The sequence below is a fragment of the Hippopotamus amphibius genome, chromosome 8 (genome assembly GCF_030028045.1).
Source record: "Hippopotamus amphibius kiboko isolate mHipAmp2 chromosome 8, mHipAmp2.hap2, whole genome shotgun sequence".
NCBI lineage: Eukaryota > Metazoa > Chordata > Mammalia > Artiodactyla > Hippopotamidae > Hippopotamus > Hippopotamus amphibius.
In genome coordinates, this window is record NC_080193.1 from 66,226,628 (window position 1) to 66,244,745 (window position 18,118).

At 44.0% G+C, this 18,118-nt stretch overlaps 1 protein-coding gene across 19 annotated transcripts in view; it reads left to right on the forward strand.

The window, feature by feature from the left end:
* The window catches only part of LYPD6B (LY6/PLAUR domain containing 6B), a 210,070-nt gene that overhangs the window by 114,477 nt on the left and 77,475 nt on the right, over window positions 1–18,118 (forward strand). For 6 of the 19 annotated variants that reach the window (XM_057744185.1, XM_057744175.1, XM_057744166.1 and 3 more), the window contains one exon: window positions 2,784–2,901. The exons of 5 other annotated variants lie outside the window; for them this stretch is intronic. The gene's annotated coding sequence lies outside the window, so the exon portion shown is untranslated. Of the gene's footprint in view, window positions 1–2,783; window positions 2,902–5,039; window positions 5,139–9,634; window positions 9,723–12,408; window positions 12,639–18,118 lie in introns of all 19 variants that reach the window. 8 more of the 19 variants (XM_057744169.1, XM_057744176.1, XM_057744168.1 and 5 more) reach the window with 4 other exon arrangements.

The following is an 18,118-nucleotide window of genomic DNA, read 5'->3' on the forward strand; positions in this document are numbered from 1 at the left end:
AATTGGGAGTAGTTCCTAAGCTTTTTTGTTTTACTTAACTTTCTGTCTCTGCATTTGGGAGAAACAGTTATCTATTGTGTTATTTATTCATTCATTCATTCATTCTGCTCTGGGTCTTAGTTGCAGCACATGGGATCTTCATTGTGGCATGAGGGAATCTTTAGTTGCGGCATGTAGACTTCTTAGTTGTGGCATTCAGGGCTTCCCTGGTGGTCCAGTGGGTAAGACTCTACTGTGGTTTTGAATGGGTGTTTTTATGTGGGATCATTCCTGTGGAGACTGTGAGTCTGATTTTTTTGGAGTGAGGGGTGGTTTTGGTATGGATGCTGGCCACATCTTTCCACAGGATGTGCTGGCTGTTATTCCCTTGATAGGGGTTGTGACTGGTGTTGTGGTGACAGAGTCTGCACTGGATGTTGGACAGGGCTTCTTCTTAGCTCCATGGTTGTCACCAGTCTATGGGGCAGGGTCTGTTCCTCAGCTGTTTGAGTGGAAGTCAGTGGAAGCCCTGCGGGTCATATTTGATCAGGCTCTGTTGCCCTTGAGTGTGTGTCCTGCCCCAAAGGAGGTGACCCCAGAAGCAAGTCAGGCCCATGTGGTCACAGTGAACCTGTGTGCCACCCTTGCAGGTGTTTCTGCCTAGAAGCAGCCTAGGGTCATGCCCCTTTCTCCTTTGTGTTCACCCCAGACCAGACCTAGTGCTGGGCTATGGTGTGGAGCGGGCTGGTGCTGGGGGCTGGGGCGTGTGGCTGCAGGAATCAAGGTGGTTGTGCTGCTGCCTGGGACCTGGGCAGCCTCTGTGGCACTCTCCCAGGACCTGTCCACCCCAGATCAGGCTCCAAGGGGTGGTGTGGAGTGGGTGGAGCCTGAGTGCTACCTCCAGGAAATGAATCTCTGTGTATCCCTCCCCAAGGGCTGTACACCTCAGGTGTGCATTTCTGTGGCTGCAGATCTGCCCTGCCATGCACACACTGACCGTGGGCTATGCCCCAGGCTCTCCTGGCTGTCTCCATGCAGCTAGAGAAAATCTCTGCCCTGATCTTGTACTAGGCCGTGGTGTGGAGCCAGCAGGTCTGGGACATTTGCCTCTTCATATTGGGAAGTGCAGAAAGGGGACAGCCGCCAGTGTCACTCTCTCTCTGTCCTGTTTGCAAGCAAGCACATGCACACTCCTTGCAAGTAGAGTCTAGGCTTCTCTTGCCCCTCTATATGTCCGTGTGGATTTCCTGTCAGGCAAGAGGGGCTCTTCAGGACGAGGATCTGCCCCTTTACAGGTCCCTCCCGGGGGCACTGGTCTTGTCCTGATACCTTTTTTCCCCAACCTGATCCTGTCCTGCCTGGTTATAGGATCTTTCTTGTAGCTGTTATTGTGTAGGAGATCTTCTGCCAGTGTCCAGTTGGTTTTCTGTGAGAATAGTTCCACATGCAGATGTATTTTTAATCTGTTTGTGGGGGGAGATGAACTCCCCATCCTCCTACTCTGCGATCTTGATCCCCCTCCCCATAGTTAACTTTTAAAAGCAGAGCTACTCTATGAATTTCCGCTGCTCGAGATACGCACGGTGAATTATAGCTAACGGAGGGAGAGAAAACAGTAATGACTTAACTCCCACTCCTATAGTGTTGTAATAAATAATGAACTGATTTTCTAACATCCAGGCTCGGTCTGCTGTAGTTCGTCTTATAGACTGATCGTATATACTCAACCCTGCTACATGTTAGAACCTCTTGCGAAGCTTTTAAAAAAAATACTGATATTTTGGCTTCTACCCAAGACCAATTAAATTAGAATGTCTGTTAGTGTGGCTCTGAGCATTGGTCTTACTAAGAACTCCCCAGGTGAGTTCATTGCCCAGGCAGGGCATTGCAGACAGTCTCTACAAATGCTTATTAATGCTTACCCACAGTCTACAGGTCCTGTGCTAGGTCTGGGGAGGTACAGCTGAGGAAGGTTCTTACATTTTCTGAGACTGGTCCCCTAGCATTTACTGAGGGTCTTACACCTTGGGCTCAGTTAATATTTAATTGATCTAGTCACAGAAGACTGAGAAGCTGCCTGGGATATGAATGAAAACACTTAGGAATGTGGAGGGAGTTGGAGGGTGGCAGCCCAATATCTAGTTAGGGAAGAAAGAGATGCTGCATCCTTAACATTCAACCTTTATTTTTGCCACGCTCATCTTTGCTATGTACTGTGCTTACCCAGCCATACCCACTATGAATATACTCTATTTTTATCTCCTGCATTCTCTTGTATTAAAATTTGTAAAAACGTACCTTTTCCATCCCCACCTAATTGTAAATGACATATACTACTTATGTTCTTTAGGGACTACTTCTATTTTTTAAAGTTAATACACTTTTTACAGTAGAATAGTTCTAGATTTTAAGAAAAGTTGAAAAGATAGTATAGAGAGTTCCCATATACCCCACACCCAGTTTCCACTCTTATTACTGTCTTACATTAATGTGGCACATTTGTCACCATTAATGATCCAGTAATGACACATTATAATTAAAGTCCACATTTATTCTCATTTCCTTAGTTTTGACCTAATGTCTTTTATCTGTTCCAGGAGCCCATCTAAGATACTGCATTACATTTACAGATTATCCTTTATTTTTTTGTATTCATGAGTCAACTTATTTTCCTGCAAAGTTTGTTAATTGGTAGCTTTCTCTCTTATAAGACAAGAATATTAACATACTTTAATTCCCCTTTGTTTCTTCCACCCCAGCTTCTTGGCTAACGTTATGTAAATTTTGGTTCCAACTTTTTTTAGGACTGTAAATACCGGTGCATTTATAATCCTGGCGAGGACATTCAATGAGAAACGGCTCTTCCTGGTCTTCCTGTGCTGAGGACATCAGTGAAAACCACAGGTTTTGGCTATCCAGATGGTGACTTTAGAAATTTGTCTTCTGAAATTGCAAAATGATGTTTTTCTCAAATCACTCCACCTTCACCCCAAAAGAATGGCCAAGAAAATTAACTGCGGGTTGCAAAACCTTGCTTCATTCTCAGTAGTTTCCAGACCCAGATATCTCCACCCAGTTGTCTCTCTTTTGGGGAGCATAAAGACACAATCATCATGAGATGCAGTAAATAACACTGGCAGAGTTTAATTGTTTTTAAAATTGCAATTATGACTAATTAAATGCTAAGATGGGAACAGCTGCACAGGAATATTTAACAGATTTCTTGGAGTCATCCCCACTTTTGATATGCCTTTTGAAAAGCCTAGCTTATGGAAATACACAGTGAATGGTTATTTTATATTTCACATAAAAAAGTGGAAAACCAGTGTGAAAATTAACAAGAAATGAAATCTGTTTTTTCCTATCTATCTGAGCTGCTCATTGTAGGCCGCCTCAGCTGGTGGACAACCACAGTACCTGGTCTGGGTGCCTGAGTGTGGTCAGTGGGCACTGCTGGGTGAGATGAGATCAGTTCAAACTGGACGATGAGGGAAGTCTTTGTGGAGATGTCGTCTGGACTCAGTCTTGAAAGATGAGCAGGATCCTTTCATTCAACCTGCATGTATTAAGCTTCAACTCTGTATCCATCACTGTGTTAGAACTTGGACCCCAGGGTGAAACAAGTTGTGACTTTTGCCTTTGGGGAGCTCATAGTGTGGGGGGTGGGGTGGGGTGGGGATGGACTGGTTGATACAGTCTCGGGCAGGGGATGGCAAACTATGGCCTGTGGCCAAAGCCAGCCTGTCATCTGTTTTTTTTGACCCATGAGCTGACAGTGATTTTTACAAAGCAAAGAGGAAGCAGGGATGGGTGTGGGGTTTCCCAGGACTGCTTTTTTGGATGTTTCTAGCCAAAGTGGAGCCCCTATCTGGCCCTTTAGATAAAGGCCCAATGTTTTATAGGTTAGAATCACAGATACCCAAGGGGCTACAGAAACAGAGGAGGGACAGCTAAATATGACTGGGGAAACCAGAAAAGTCATCCCCAGGAGAGGAGATACCATGGGAACAAACTTCTGATTCCACTTGCTCAGCCTTCAAATATACCAGTTTTCATGTTGTCCGTCCTTGATTTTTTTCTTTTAAGATTTAGTTCTTCTTTCAGATGCTCCTTATGAAACATGGCTTTGGTTGCTCTACTTGTCATTGTCCGTTGATTGTGTCCCCTATAGACAGGGCTTCAGTGGTTCCGGGACCCCCTAAACCGATGCACGTATGCATTTCTTTCTGGGAGAAGGACACAGGGCTTTCATCACATGCTCTAAGAGGTCCATCATTCAGAAATTTTGGAAGCACGGTTTTAAAGTGGGTTTTTAAAAAATCAGAACTGCTGATGGTGGGTTCTGGCCAGTGCAGAGTTAAGCAGTGGGATTATGAGTTTCCTTCTATTGGTCCAGGCCAAGATCCCCATAGCCTTGTGCACTCAGAAGATGGTTAGTAAGGGGCTCCTCTCAAAGTACTCTGTGCTTGGGCTACAGGAGCAGTTTCTTTAGGGACACTGGGGAGATCAGAAGATATCAACCTGGATGCTCAAGATAATGGGGTCTGAGAGAAGGATTAAGAGGCCAACAGTTTATTTGGACGATGTGAGCCCAGGGTGATGAGGACAAGAAAGAGGAGACGTGGGACGAGGGAGGATGCACTGCTTCACTGGGCTGGTTGAACACCTTTCAGCTGCCGCGAGGAGCCACATCTGTCCCTCAGCAACGTACTCTTGACTCCACACTTCTCCAGGGGGGTTGCAAGGAGGGATCACACCTCGCAACCCGCCCTAGGAGAGAGCAAGGAGGGATTTATGTGCCAGCCTCACCTGCGTCTCCTTGTCATGTCGGTAAAGCTTTATTCCACGAGGCCTAACTCTACCCCCCCTTCAAGATGGCCTTCTCCAGCCTGCAGGGACTGCTCAGAAAGCTGGGTCCCATGCTCCACAGGGTGGGAGTCTGGTCAATCCAAAAGCAGAGGGGCAACACAGTGGAAGTGGGGATGACCATCAAAAGAAAAAGAAATTAGAAAAGTGTGTTAAGGGCTCAGAAGGTGCAGAAGGTTTGTTTCTATCCATAGGAGGCAGACCTGTGAAGAAACAACAGGTGTCAGGTGGGGGCAGGACCTTCTCGGCCGAGAAAACACCTGACCAAGGGTGGACCTGGAGGGAATAGGGAGGTGAGAATAATCCCCCTGAGACTGTATTCACCTTCCCTCTCCGCATCTGTCCGATACTTATTCAGCCTCTGTTCTGTGCCAGTGGTGATGCAATGGGTGAACAAAACCAGACATGGCCTCGTCTCTCACGGAGCTTTAAATCCAGTGTGGGAGACAGATATTAAGCACATCATCATACAAGAAAATGTAAAATTGCAGCTATGTTAAGTGCTCCTGGTAGACTGCTGAGAGCCTTTGTTAGACAGAGTTAAGCACAGAGAGGTCCGAGAAGGCCTTCCAGGCCAAGTGGCTTGTGACCTGAAATAGAGAGGACTGGTGGGAGTTAAGGGCAAGAGGAAGAGAGGGGAAAACTCTGTAGACTGGAGGACACCATGTTCAAAGGCTTTGTGGTAGGATGGAGCCCGGCACATATGAACATGAGAAACAAAGCCCATGTGCAGCATGCGGGGCAGGAGGTGGGTGTAAGGGGCCAGGCTGTGTTAGAGGAGTTTCATCTTTCCCTCGGAAGCAACAGAAAATACTTGGAGGAATTTAAGTAGAGCAGTGTTACAATCAGGTTAGAGGTACCTTGGAAGGTCCGGGTGAGAGGACGCCCACATACTGAAGACCCTCTCAGCTTCAGACTTTCATGCCAGCATTGTGGCTGTTGGAGTCCTTCCTGGAAAACCCCCAATATTAACAACCCCAAGGATATATGAAGGAAAAGCAGCTCCTGGGCAATCCCTGCAGCAACAAACAAAAGGCATTAGAGACTTTGGGGCTGGCGGCTGTGGGAGACCATCCTCCTACTTACTTGCTGTGCCTAGGAATATTTTTTTACATGTTGCAGAGCTTTATCTAGACTATTATCTTTTCAGATTTCCTAGAAAAGGTGTCAGGGCATGAAACTCAAGGTGCCTGCATGGAAAGTTCCAGAACTGAGCCTAGCGTCTAGGCCTCCTCCTGAGGTTCCATCCCACAGGTGGCAGTGCTGAGTGCTGGTCAGGCAAAGAGCTCTCCTCCGGCCCTGGGCCAGGCCTCTGCGCAGGCGGATGCACAGTCCCGGGCCCTCAGTGTCGTCCCCGGGGCATCGACGCGAATTCTCTTGGAGCCTGACTGTGCCCAAGGCCCCAGTATCCACTCTGTTTCCAGGGGCTCTACAGAGAGTTGTATGGCCTATAACTGCACATTTAAAACAAAACACAGAACAAAGCAGAAACCCCACAGTGACACTTATGAAAAAACTTTTATTGGTCTAGCTACCAAGGTACCTTTGGCTTGTGATAAACAGAATAACCCAACTCATTAACCCGGGAGAAAGTATCTCTGAAGGGCAGGCTTTTTGTATCTTGAGAAGCTTTGAGAGGAATTTAAATGTATCCTCATTTGGCAGGAATTTATGTATTGTGATTACCTGCAGTCAGAGCAAATTGTCTGATGTGACTGCAAGAAGCCTTGGGGTTGGGTAGAGCAGGCTTGGCTGATTACAGATTTATTCATGTGAGCGTGTGTGTGTGTGTTTCAAGTCAGAGATGGTTGTCGCCTTGTGTTCTGAGCTGTGGGTAGTTGTGATTCTTCCTTTTTTTCAGAATATTTCAAGATAACTACAGAGCAGACCTCTCTTGACCCATTTATCTATGTAATTTTGATGCAGAAGAAACAATAAGGGAATATCTCGACGCAAAAATCCAAGTCCTCGCATCCCCTGGAATGCTCAGCATTTTTGCTTCCTAAACTGGGCGGCTACATGTGAGAGGTTGATTTAACAGGTCAAATCTTGGATATTCTTTGTGAAAGCTCTTAGGTGCACTGTTGCTTAGTAATTCTAGACTGTGTTACGTCTTCCCAGGGAAAAGAGATGCAGGACTTCATGGTTGGATTTGAACAAACTGGAGGAATTTAGAGAGTCATAAAAGTGATTAAGGGCTGGAGGGAGTCACTGAAAAGAGATGAAAGGAGTGAAATGCATGTCTTGGCCAAACTACAGATGTAGGAGAAGCAGAGGGCAAAACACTTAGAGGATGATGAAACGCTGGACGGAAGAGGGGCTGCTTCAAGGCTCTTAACCTCTTTTGGGGTCATGGACCCTTTTGTGAATCCAGTGAGAGCTCAGAACCTGTCCTCAGAAGAAACCTAGGCTCACGCATGCTTGGTTTGTCTGTTTCTTGCTCGTGTTTATGGCTCTAGACATGTGGAGTCACCGTATGAGTCTAGAATTGCCAGAGCTTTTAATTTTTTTCAAGACAAATTAGAAATATTTTCATATTTTTTTGTGAATTTTTATGTGAGTTTTATGTGATTTTTAGGTGACCTTTTCCATGTAAAGAAACTGTACTGACCAAATTAAATACCATTCTGGACCATTGTAGCCTCTAGGTTGCTACAACATCTTCATCATCCTTATTTCTCTGAGTTCCTTGTATTTTTTTATCCATTTGGTCGACTCCACTTTTTCATGTAGGAGGTTTTCCTCAGCGGTCTGGTGATCCTTGGCTGTAAGTGGGTGGGGCTTTCCTGTAGGTGATGGGTGGTGAGTATACATGGGTGTTTCTCTGCAGCACATAGATTTTCCAGAGAATTGTCCAGTCTCCCAGGAGAGTGAGGAGAATAAGGTGGGAGGTAAAGGGGGACAGGGGAGGGAGAAGTTCTGTGATTCTCTAGCTGGCTGCTGCTCTCGTAGGAACAGGTGTTTGAGTGTGCAGATTACTGCTAATCTGCTAGTTGTCAGTTTTGCACTTCATCCTCCTCCTCCACGTGCCTGATGCCTTTGAAGCCAGAGAATCCTCCTCTTAATTTTTTCCAAAGGATGAAGCCCTATTTTTTTTGTGGGGTTAGATGCCTTGCTGTGCAGAGCTGGGGATAGGCTCTGGAGGTCTAAGTTGGTCTGACTGTTTTTAAACAATATCTGTTTTCAACCTAAGAGCCACCCCTGCCCTCTTGCTATCTGCTCTTCAGGTGCTGAACCCCTCAGGAATTCTACAGAACAAATTAGTTTCTTTTTGGTATCCTACTCTGCAGGCTATTGGCAGAGCAGAGAATACTATAAGCTAAATTAGTTACCATTTGTCCTTCTGTTTTCCAAAATCTCTCTTCTGCAGTCAGCTCCTTCTGATTCTTTACTTTAGTAAAGAAAAATTTAATCATTTTAACCAACAGTCTTTTTCGTGGGCATTTGGAAAGGGAAGGACAGAAATGTGTATTACAGTCTGCCATTTAAAAAAAATTGAAGCATAGTTGATTTACAATATTGTGTTTAAGGGGTACAGCAAAGTGATTCAGTCATCTTTTTCAGATTATATTCCATTATAAGTGATTACACAACATTGACTGTAGTTCCCTGTACTATACAGTAAATCTTTGTTGCTTATCTATTTTACATATAGTAGTTTGTATCTGTTAATCCCATACCCCTAATTTCCCTCCCTCTCCCCTTTGGTAACTATAAATTTCTCTTTATGTCTGTGAGTCTGTTTCTGTTTTGTATATAGAGTCATTATACTATTATACTATTTTTAGATTCCACATATAAGTGATAATTGCATAATATTTGTGTTTCTCTGTCTGACTTACTTTACTAAGTATAATATTCTTTAGGTCCGTGCGTGTTGCTACAAATGGCAATATTTTATTTTTTATGGTTGAGTAATATTCCATTGTATGTATATGTGTAAACACCACATCTTCTGAAGCCAGTTGCCTCTTGGTGGGCACTTGAGTTGTTTCCATGTCTCGGCTATTGTAGATAGTGCTGCTATGAATGTTGCGGTGTGTATATCTTTTTGAATTAGGGTTTTTGTTTTTTTTTAGATATATGTCCAGGAATGGGATTGCTGGATCATGTGGTAGCTTTATTTTTAGATCTTTAAGGAACCACCTTAGAGTTTCTTTAGTGGCTGCATCAGTTTACATTCCCACCAACAACACAAGTGTTCCCTTTTCTCCACATCTTTGTCAACCCTTATTTGTTGTCTTTTTTGATGATAGCCACTCTGACTGGTGTGAGGTGACATCTCATTGTGGTTTAGATTTGCGTTTCTCTAATAATTAGCAATGTTGAGTAGCTTCTCACTTGCCAGTTGGCCATCTGTATGTTGTCTTTGAAAAAATGTCTATTGAGATCTCTGCCCATTTTTCAATTGGATGGTTTGGTATTTTTGGTATTTAGTTATATGAGCTGTTTGTATATTTTGAATATTAACCTCTAGTCGGTCACATCATTTGCAAATATTTTCTCCCATTCTGTAGATTGCCTTTTTGTTTCGTTGATGGTTTCCTTTGCTATGCAAAAGGTTGTAAGTTTGATTAGATCCCATTTGCTTATTTTTGCTATTATTTCTTATTGCCTTGGGAGGATGACCTAAGAAAACATTGCTGTGATTTAGGTTAGAATGTTTTGCCTATAATCTCTTCTAGGAGTTTTATGGTGTCTTGTCTTATATTTAAGTCTTTAAGCCATTTTGAGTTTGTTTTTGTGTATGGTGTGAGGGAGTGTTCTAACTTCATTGATTTACATGCAGCTGTCCAGCTTTCCCAACACCACTTGCTGAAGAGACTGTCTTTTCTACATTGTGTATTCTTGCCTCCTTTGTCAAAGATTAATTGACGGTAGGTGTGTCATTTATTTCTGGGCACTCTATTCTGTTCCATTGATCTATATGTCTGTTTTTGTGCCACTACCATGCTGTTTTGATTACTGTAGTTTAGTAGTAGTGTCTGAAGTCTGGGAGGGTTATGCCTCCAGCTTTGTTTGTTTGTTTTTCCTTTGGATTACTTTGGCAATTCTGGGTCTTTATGGTTCCATATAAATTTTAAGATTAGTTTTTCTAGTTCTGTGAAAAATGTCATGGGTATTGTGATAGGGATTGCATTAAATCTGTAGATTGCTTTGGGTAGTATGGCCATTTTAACATTTTTTCTTCCAATCCAAGAGCATGGGATATCTTTTTAGAGGGGATTTGGGAAGGGAAGCACAGGAATTTGTATTCTCAGTCTGCCATTTTTAACAGGACATCTTCCTGCTTCCTGATCCAATTCCATCTTACTTCTTTTAGCCCTGTATTTGTCTTTATTTTCTCACCTTTTCAGTTTCTCTACAACTGGTTCCTTTGCCACATTCTACATATTCAAATATCCCTTTCTAAACCCTAAAATAATTATCCCCCAACTATTCTTTTTGATGTCAAAATTCAACACTAAACAGTAGCTTAATGTTACTGGTATTTTTTAACCCATGTCACAGTCTGATACCCCCCTCTCCCCATTGCTAGTACTTTTTTTTTTAAGTTCTTTATTGGAATATAATTGCTTTACACTGTTGTGCAAGTTTTTGCTGTACACCAAAGTAAATCAGCTGTATTTATACGTATATCCCCATATACCCTCCCTCTGGCGACTCCCTCCCACCCTCCCTATCCCAGCCCTCTAAGTCATCACCCATCATCAAGATGATCTCCCTATGTTATGCAAAAGCTTCCCACTAGCTATTTTACATTTTGTAGTGTATATATGTCGATGCTACTCTCTCACTTCATCCCAGCTTCCCCTTTGCCCCCCCCCACCCCATGTCCTCAAGTCCATTCTCTACATCTGCATCTCCATTCTTGCCCTGTCACTGGGTTCATCAGTACCATTTTTTTTAGATTCCACATATATGAGTTGGCATACGGTATTTGTTTTTCTCTTTCTGGCTTACTTCGCTCTGTATGACAGTCTCTAGGTCCATCCACCTCACTACAAATAACTCAATTTCATTTCTTTTTATGGCTGAGTAATATTCCATTGTATATATGTGCCACATCTTCTTTATCCATTCATCTGCTGATGGGCATTTAGGTTGCTTCCATGTCCTGGCTATTGTAAATAGTGCTGCAATGAACATTGGGGTACATGTGTCTTTTTGAATTATGGTTTTCTCAGGGTATATGCCCAGTAGTGGGATTACTGGGTCATAAGGTAGTTCCATTTTTAGTTTTTTAAGGAACCTCCATACTGTTTTCCATAGTGGCTGTACCAATTTACATTCCCACCAACAGTGCGGAAGGGTTCCCTTTTCTCCACACCCTATCCAGCATTACTGTTTCTAGATTTTTTGATGATGGCCATTCTGACTGGTGTGAGGTGATACCTCATTGTGGCTTTGACTTGCATTTCTCTAATGATTAGTGATGTTGAGCATCTTTTCATGTGTTTGTTAGCCATCTGCATTGCTACTGCTTTTTGAAAGGTCACTGATTCTCCAATTTAACAACCTCTCTCTGTCCTCATCTTCAGTCTCACACTCAGGTTACTGTGGGTTCTTGACTCTTGATCTGTCCTGTGGCTTCCTGATCCCAGCTACCCTTCTCCTACTTCTGGCCTCCACTCAGTCTCCTGAGCTAGCTCTCCTTCATCTGCTCTCCCCTAAGTATAGGCATCCCCCAAGGACCTGCTGGAGGCTCTCTTCTGAAACAAACATAGCCATTTCCACGTGCACAGCTGTTACCTTTAAGTAGGGACTCCTGGGTCTGCATCCTGAGCCCTGACCACCTCCCTTGACCTCGTCCAGCATGTGTAAATGCCTTTTGAAAATACTTACACAGAGGTCCTGCTGAGACCTCAAATTCACATGTCTGAAACCAAATCAGTTTTATCTCCCATAGCCTGTTCTTCCACCTGTGTTTTTCATTTTTGTTAATGGTGTCACTGTCCTCCATTTCCTTCAAATCCTTAGGGCCATTTCTCAGCTACTACTTTCTCTCACCCCAGAATCTAATTAGTTACAAAGTTCTATTGCTTTTATCCTCACAGGGCCTCAGAACCTGGCTTTATCTTTCATTTCCATTTCCACTGCCCTTGCTGAGGACTGCATCACCTCTTGTTTGAATTATTGCAAAAACCGTCTTACTGCTATTTCTACCTGTATTTCATCTTCCCTCCAATTCCTCTTCTATACCAGTGACTCCCAAATGCAGACCTCATGACATCAAAATGAACTGTGATTTAAAAAACTGAGTATTTCTGGATATCTCCACTCAGTGATTATGATTATATAGGTCTGGGTGGGATGCAAGTATCTGAACTTTTAAAGACGCTTCACAGTGAGTAAAGCAAATTTAGAACAATGTTTACTCGATGTATCAGTTATGTCATTTTAGCACAAAAGCAATGCTGTTTAGTTTTATGAATCTGTACATACATCTATATACATTTGACCCTTGAACAATGCAGGAATAGGGGCGTCTACCCTCTACACAGTCAAAAATCTGCTTAACTGATAGTCAGCCCTCAGTATATGCACTTCCTCCATATACAGGATTCTACCATAGCTGCCGTTCTGCATCTTCAGATTCAACCAACTGCAGTCATATAGTACTGCAGTGTTTACTGTTGGAAAGAAAAAATCCACCTATAAGTGGACCTGCATAGTTTAAACCAAACCCATGTTCCAAAGTCAGCTGCAGAAATGTGGACCAGAAGGATACTCATCGAAGGGAAGTGTTTATTTCCGAGGAAGAAAACAAAGGGGCGCTCGCTCAAGGAGAGGTATGGTTTATTTCTCTTAAAAATTCTGAAGCCAAAATGGCAAAACACTGACATGATTTTATTGTGAATGGAGAACTGTTATATTGTTTTCTGTACTTTTCTCTCTATAGTAAGCGATTTTGAAACTCTGCAGATGATTCTGATGCCTCTCCAGGTTTAGGTTCTGCAGAAAATGCAGCTGTGACCACATCACACCTGTCTGAAAGGCTCCCGTGACTCCCATCTCCTGCAGAGTCAATTTCAAGTTCCTTGGCATGGCATTTGAGATGCTGGCTTACCTTTTCACCTCGCCTTTCATTCTCACCATCCACTCAGTCAGTGGGCCAGAAAACTGCGCTTCGTGGAGCCTGGAAGATGCCTTTTGCTTTCACCTGGCTCTGTGTCTTTTGCAGATGCTGTTTTTTTCTGTATTGAATTCTCTCCCCTGATTCCCCACCTTTTGCTCTTCAAAATACTTTTTGTCCTTCAAGATCTGTTTTAAGTTGTACCTTGTCTAGGACACTTCCCCCTTTTCAAAAGCTTTTCCTGTGTTTCCAGCAGGATTTCCTTTATACTTTAGTGGACTTTTAACATGGGTCATTGTTATTCACCTTTACGCCTATACCATCCTCCCCTGCCCCCAAATGTAAGCTGCTTGAAGGCAAGGGCTGTGTTATTCACTTACTCAATATATCTTTTACTGATCAGATATTTTATTTATTTGTTTGTTTGTTTGTTTGTTTATGGCTGTGTCGGACTTAGTTGCGGTGCACGGGATTTTCATCACAGCGCACGGGATCTTCGTTGCCGCACGTGGGCTTCTCTCTACTTGGGGTGCACAAGCTTCTCTCTAGTTGTGGCGGGCGGATTTTTTCTCTCCAGTTGAGGCGTGCAGGCTCAGTAGTTGTGGCGTACGGGCTCAGTTGCTGCACAGCATGTGGGATCTTAGTTCCCGACCAGGGATGGAACCCGCATCCTCTGCATTATTGGAAGGCAGATTCTTTACCACTGGACCACCAGGGAAGTGCCTTGATCAGATATTTCTGAGCACATGTTATATGTAAGGTATATAAATTATGAGTTATGGGGGAGAGGTATGTGAGTAAAGCAGAGTTCCATCCAGATTCTGTCACGAAGTGTATGACGCGTGTTGGAAGTCTCCAAGGGGAGGAGAGAACAAGGATGCCCTATCTGTCTGGCAGCCTGGGACGTTTTAAAAGAAGGGGAAAATCCATTGTGGTTGGTGAAGAGGGACAGCGACTTCTGGATGAGTCGTCTTCTGAGATGGGCTGCTCTGTGTAAGATGTTAACAAGGAGACACAGTCCACAGAGAAGCTTGCTGAAGTAAGGAATAAATCCCAGGCAGAGGGACCGCACGTCCCAGGGGCCTTTGAGGAGCTATTTAAGAGTAGTCAGTAGTTTACTTTGACCAAAGCCTGAACCAAGTGGAGGAGAACGGTGGAAAATAAGACTGGGAGAGGGGTTTGGGACTCATTCTAGGGGGCCCAGATGATAGGCTATAAAGAGATTGGGGTCCGTTTGGTTAGATGCCACTGAAAGTTTGTGCACAGGGTTGTGGCATGGTCAGTAAAGGAAGCTGGCAGAGCAGGTAGGAAGAAGTCACTGTCTGGTCCAAGACAGGTGATACAACTGGGACCAGGGTGGTCAGACAGCAGGCGTGGAAGAGAGAGGTCAGGCATGAGCTGTTTTGTAGGGCAGAATTGATTCGCTGTACTTCCTGTGGATTATGGAGCTGGTTGGTATTGGGAGCAAGTGAGTGAGAGTCCTTGAAGATAACTCAAGGAATTTAGCCTGAGCCCTGACTAGAAATTGGTTTTATTAATAAGAAGAAGAGCATTGCAAAGAGCATGGGCTTTTGTGGTAAAGATGGTGTGTCTGGTTTCGTAGTAGATTGAATAGTACCTCCCAAACTAGGCATATCTAAGTCCCAGTCCCCAGTGTCTGTGAATGTGACCTTATTTGGAAATAGGGTCTTTGTAAATGTAATTAAGTTAAGGATCTAGGGGTGAGCTCCTCTTGAGTTTAGGGTGGGCTTTAGATCCAATGACTGGTGGTCTTATAAGAGAAAGAAGGGGGAGATTTGACACAGAGACACAAGGGGAAGAGCATGTGAAGATGGAGCCAGAGATTGGAGCTGTGTAGCTACAAGCTAAGGAATGCCAAGGTTGCTAGCAGCCACCAGAAACTAGAATGAGATGAGCATGGAACGGATTCTCCCTCAGAGCCTCCAGAAGGCATCAGCCCTGCTGACACCTTAATTTTGGACTTCTGGTCTTCGGAACAATGAGAGAATAAACATCTGTTTTTCTTAGCCACTAAATATGCGGTAATTTCTTATAACAGTCCTAGGAAACTAATAGAGTTATGTTTGGATTTTAAAACAGAGGACAGGAATTTAACTAACCTTAAAGCTCCATCTGTAACTTTGCTGTTTTGTTTGATCCACTGAAAAGATGGACATTCATTGTGAAGTCCTATTGCTGATGTTACTCTGGTGGTGGTGTTGGAGGCGAGGGTGAGGAGAGAGTTGTTGTTGATTAAGTGAGGCAGGTGGAGTAGATTTGCTTCGCTGCAGGGAAAGTGATTTCAAAAACAAGAAACAATCAGGGGACTTCCCTGGTGGTGCAGTGGTTAAGAATCTGCCTGCCAATGCAGGGGACACGGGTTCGAGCCCAGGTCCAGGGAGATCCCATGTGCCACGGAGCAACTAAGCCCATGCACCACGACTACTGAGCCTGTGCTTTAGAGCCACAACTGCTGAGCCTGTGTGCTGCAACTACTGAAGCCCGCATGCCTAGAAGCCCACGCTCCACGAGAGAAGCCACTGCACTGAGAAGCCTGTACAGCAATGAAGACCCAACACATTAATAAATAAGTAAATAAATAAATAAATGGAAGCAATCAGTAATTGAACCTTTACTGAGTTTCTATTTTGTGTCCAACACTATGCGAGGCACCAAAAGAGATATAAGAATAAGATTCCATATGGACTCTTGAGATGCTCACAACTCAATAGCTGAAACAAAACCATTAGCAAAGCTAATATATAATCAATTGGTGTGAGGTGTAAGGAAGATTGGACTGGATTAGGAACCTTAGTTTATTTTTTTTATTAATTGGATACTTGATTTTTTTTTTTCCAGAATTCATCACTGAGTTTCAGATTCTGTGACAGTCATTCAGTAGAGTGTGTGCCTTGATCCCATTAAAGTCAGATTACCCGATGGCTTGAGGCAAGATGTGTGCTGACTGAACAGCAGAGCCCAGGCGTTTGTAGGCTGAGAGATCATCCTTTGTTTTTTTTCTTACCTCCGAGCTAGGTGAATGCAATGCAGCCAGGGGAATCAGCAGGGGATGGGAGCACAATCACCCTCCAGGATTAGGAACTGAGTAAATTCAAGTACTGTCTTATCTAAATGGTTTGACAAGTTCCCGTTCGCCTGGCTAGTTGCATCAGTCTGCTCTCCTTTTTCTTCTCAGGCTGGCACTTGGCAGGCGTGAGCATTAGCTGCCCCTGCACGGGAATGTGCCCCGGCCCATCACTGCAGCGTGGAGGGACCCAGGGGCCTTGTCTGCTGACCCCAGGGGTGCTCGAGGGCCTTACTTCTAATAATAGACTTCACATTTGTTTCTGGATACTTCCAGGCAAGGCTGTGCCAAGCTTGTGTTGGCTTTCGGGAGATGGGCTGAGCAAGACAGAAGAGCCAGGGGCGACCAGTGAAGCTGGGGCACAAGGACAGGCTAGGTGACCCCTTGTGCTACCACTGTTACTTGTGGCTTACCTCCAGCAGTCCGTCTTGTTGAGATGCCCTCTGAAGCCGGCATAGGCCCCTTCTGGCCACAGTTTCTGGGGCCAGACATGGAGAGTGTGGAAATCAAACGTGGTGTTTGTGGCTCCCAGCACTAACAGAGGGCATCAGTTAGTTCTCCTGTATGAACTTCTCCAGTGAAGGAAAAAGTAATTACTATGAATCAAGTGTTCAAGCAACTGCCAGTCCTTTTGTCTCTGATAATCTCTTGCTCTGGACTTGCTTCTGTGGTTTGCAAGGCACTGAGGCCCCTAGCTCTTCCTTTTCTTTTTAGGAAGACAGGGAACTGAGGTTGCCTCAGGCATCTGAGCAAGCTGTGGGGATTGAGGCAAGAGAAATGAGGACACAACTGGGAAAAGTATCCCAAGGATGCTGTTTGCAGGGCAACTTCTAGTTGGCCCAGAGCATTTGGGAAAGGCAGAGGACGTTCCTATCATAGGAAAATCAGGGGCCTTGGAGCAGGCAGTGGTCCCCTGTTTGGGAATAGGGACCTTCAGGGTAAGGTGTTCCTATTTGTCGCTCTCTTTGTGTTTAGAGACTACCCCTTTAGGGTGATGAAATGGAAGACAGCAAGGTCCTTGATAGGGGTAGGAGACAGTGTCCCTGTGACTTTTACAGACTCCTGCCTGAGAATTCTGGCATTCCGAGCAGAAAGATGAAGAGAAGGGATTAGTTATCGAGGCCTGCTATAACAAGTACCACAGATTAGGTGGTTTAAACAGCAGAAATTTATTTCCTTACAGTTCTAGAGGCTGGAAGTCTGAGATTGAGATGTTGGCGGGATTGGTTTCTTCTGAGGCCTCTCTTCTTTGCTTGTAGGTGGCTGTCTTCTCCCTGTTTCTTCACATGGTTTTCCTGCTGTAGTTGCCTGTGTTCTGTATCCGAGTTTACTCTTGTAAGAATACCATTCATATTGGATTAGGGCCCACCCTAATGACCTCATTTTAAGTTAATCACTTCTTTTAAGACCTTATCTTCAAATACAGTCAGGTACTGTGGGTTAGGACTTCAACATTATACATTTTGGAGGGAGGAGGACACAATTCAGCCCGCAACAGAAGCAAGTTGGTATTCTACTGAGTTCAGGTTTAATTTTTTAACTACTGATGAACCCTAATTTTCTTGATGGGGATCTTGTCTTTGAGAATGGATCCAGGCCATGGGAAATTTTTTTGAGGATGTGTATGTGCTCATGAACTTGAATGAACTTAACCTTACTTGGAGGGGTGGAGTGATTGTCACAGATAAAATTTTAGTACTCAAGTTATGCCCATTCCAGAATGTGTATTACTGATGCCCCAAGAAGAGAGGTTGAGTAATTACTTCAGATGGAGAGCTGAGTGTGTTCTTATTCAGGGGTTTCCTGATGAGGCTAATTTGAGATCCTTGGTATTAAAATCCTCATTTCAGCCTGTTGGGGACGGGCTTCTATTATACAACCTATGGAAATGTCTCTTGTTTTAGAGGCAATGGATTCTTTTTTTTTTTTTTTTAACATACAATAAACTGCATATATTTAGAGTGTACAATTTGGTATCCCAGTCTCCCAATTCATTCCCCCCAAACCCTCCCCGCTTTCCCCACTTGGTGTCCATAGGTTTGTTCTCTACATCTGTATCTCTTTCTGCCTTGCAAATGGGTTGATTTGTACCATTTTTCTATAGTCCGTAT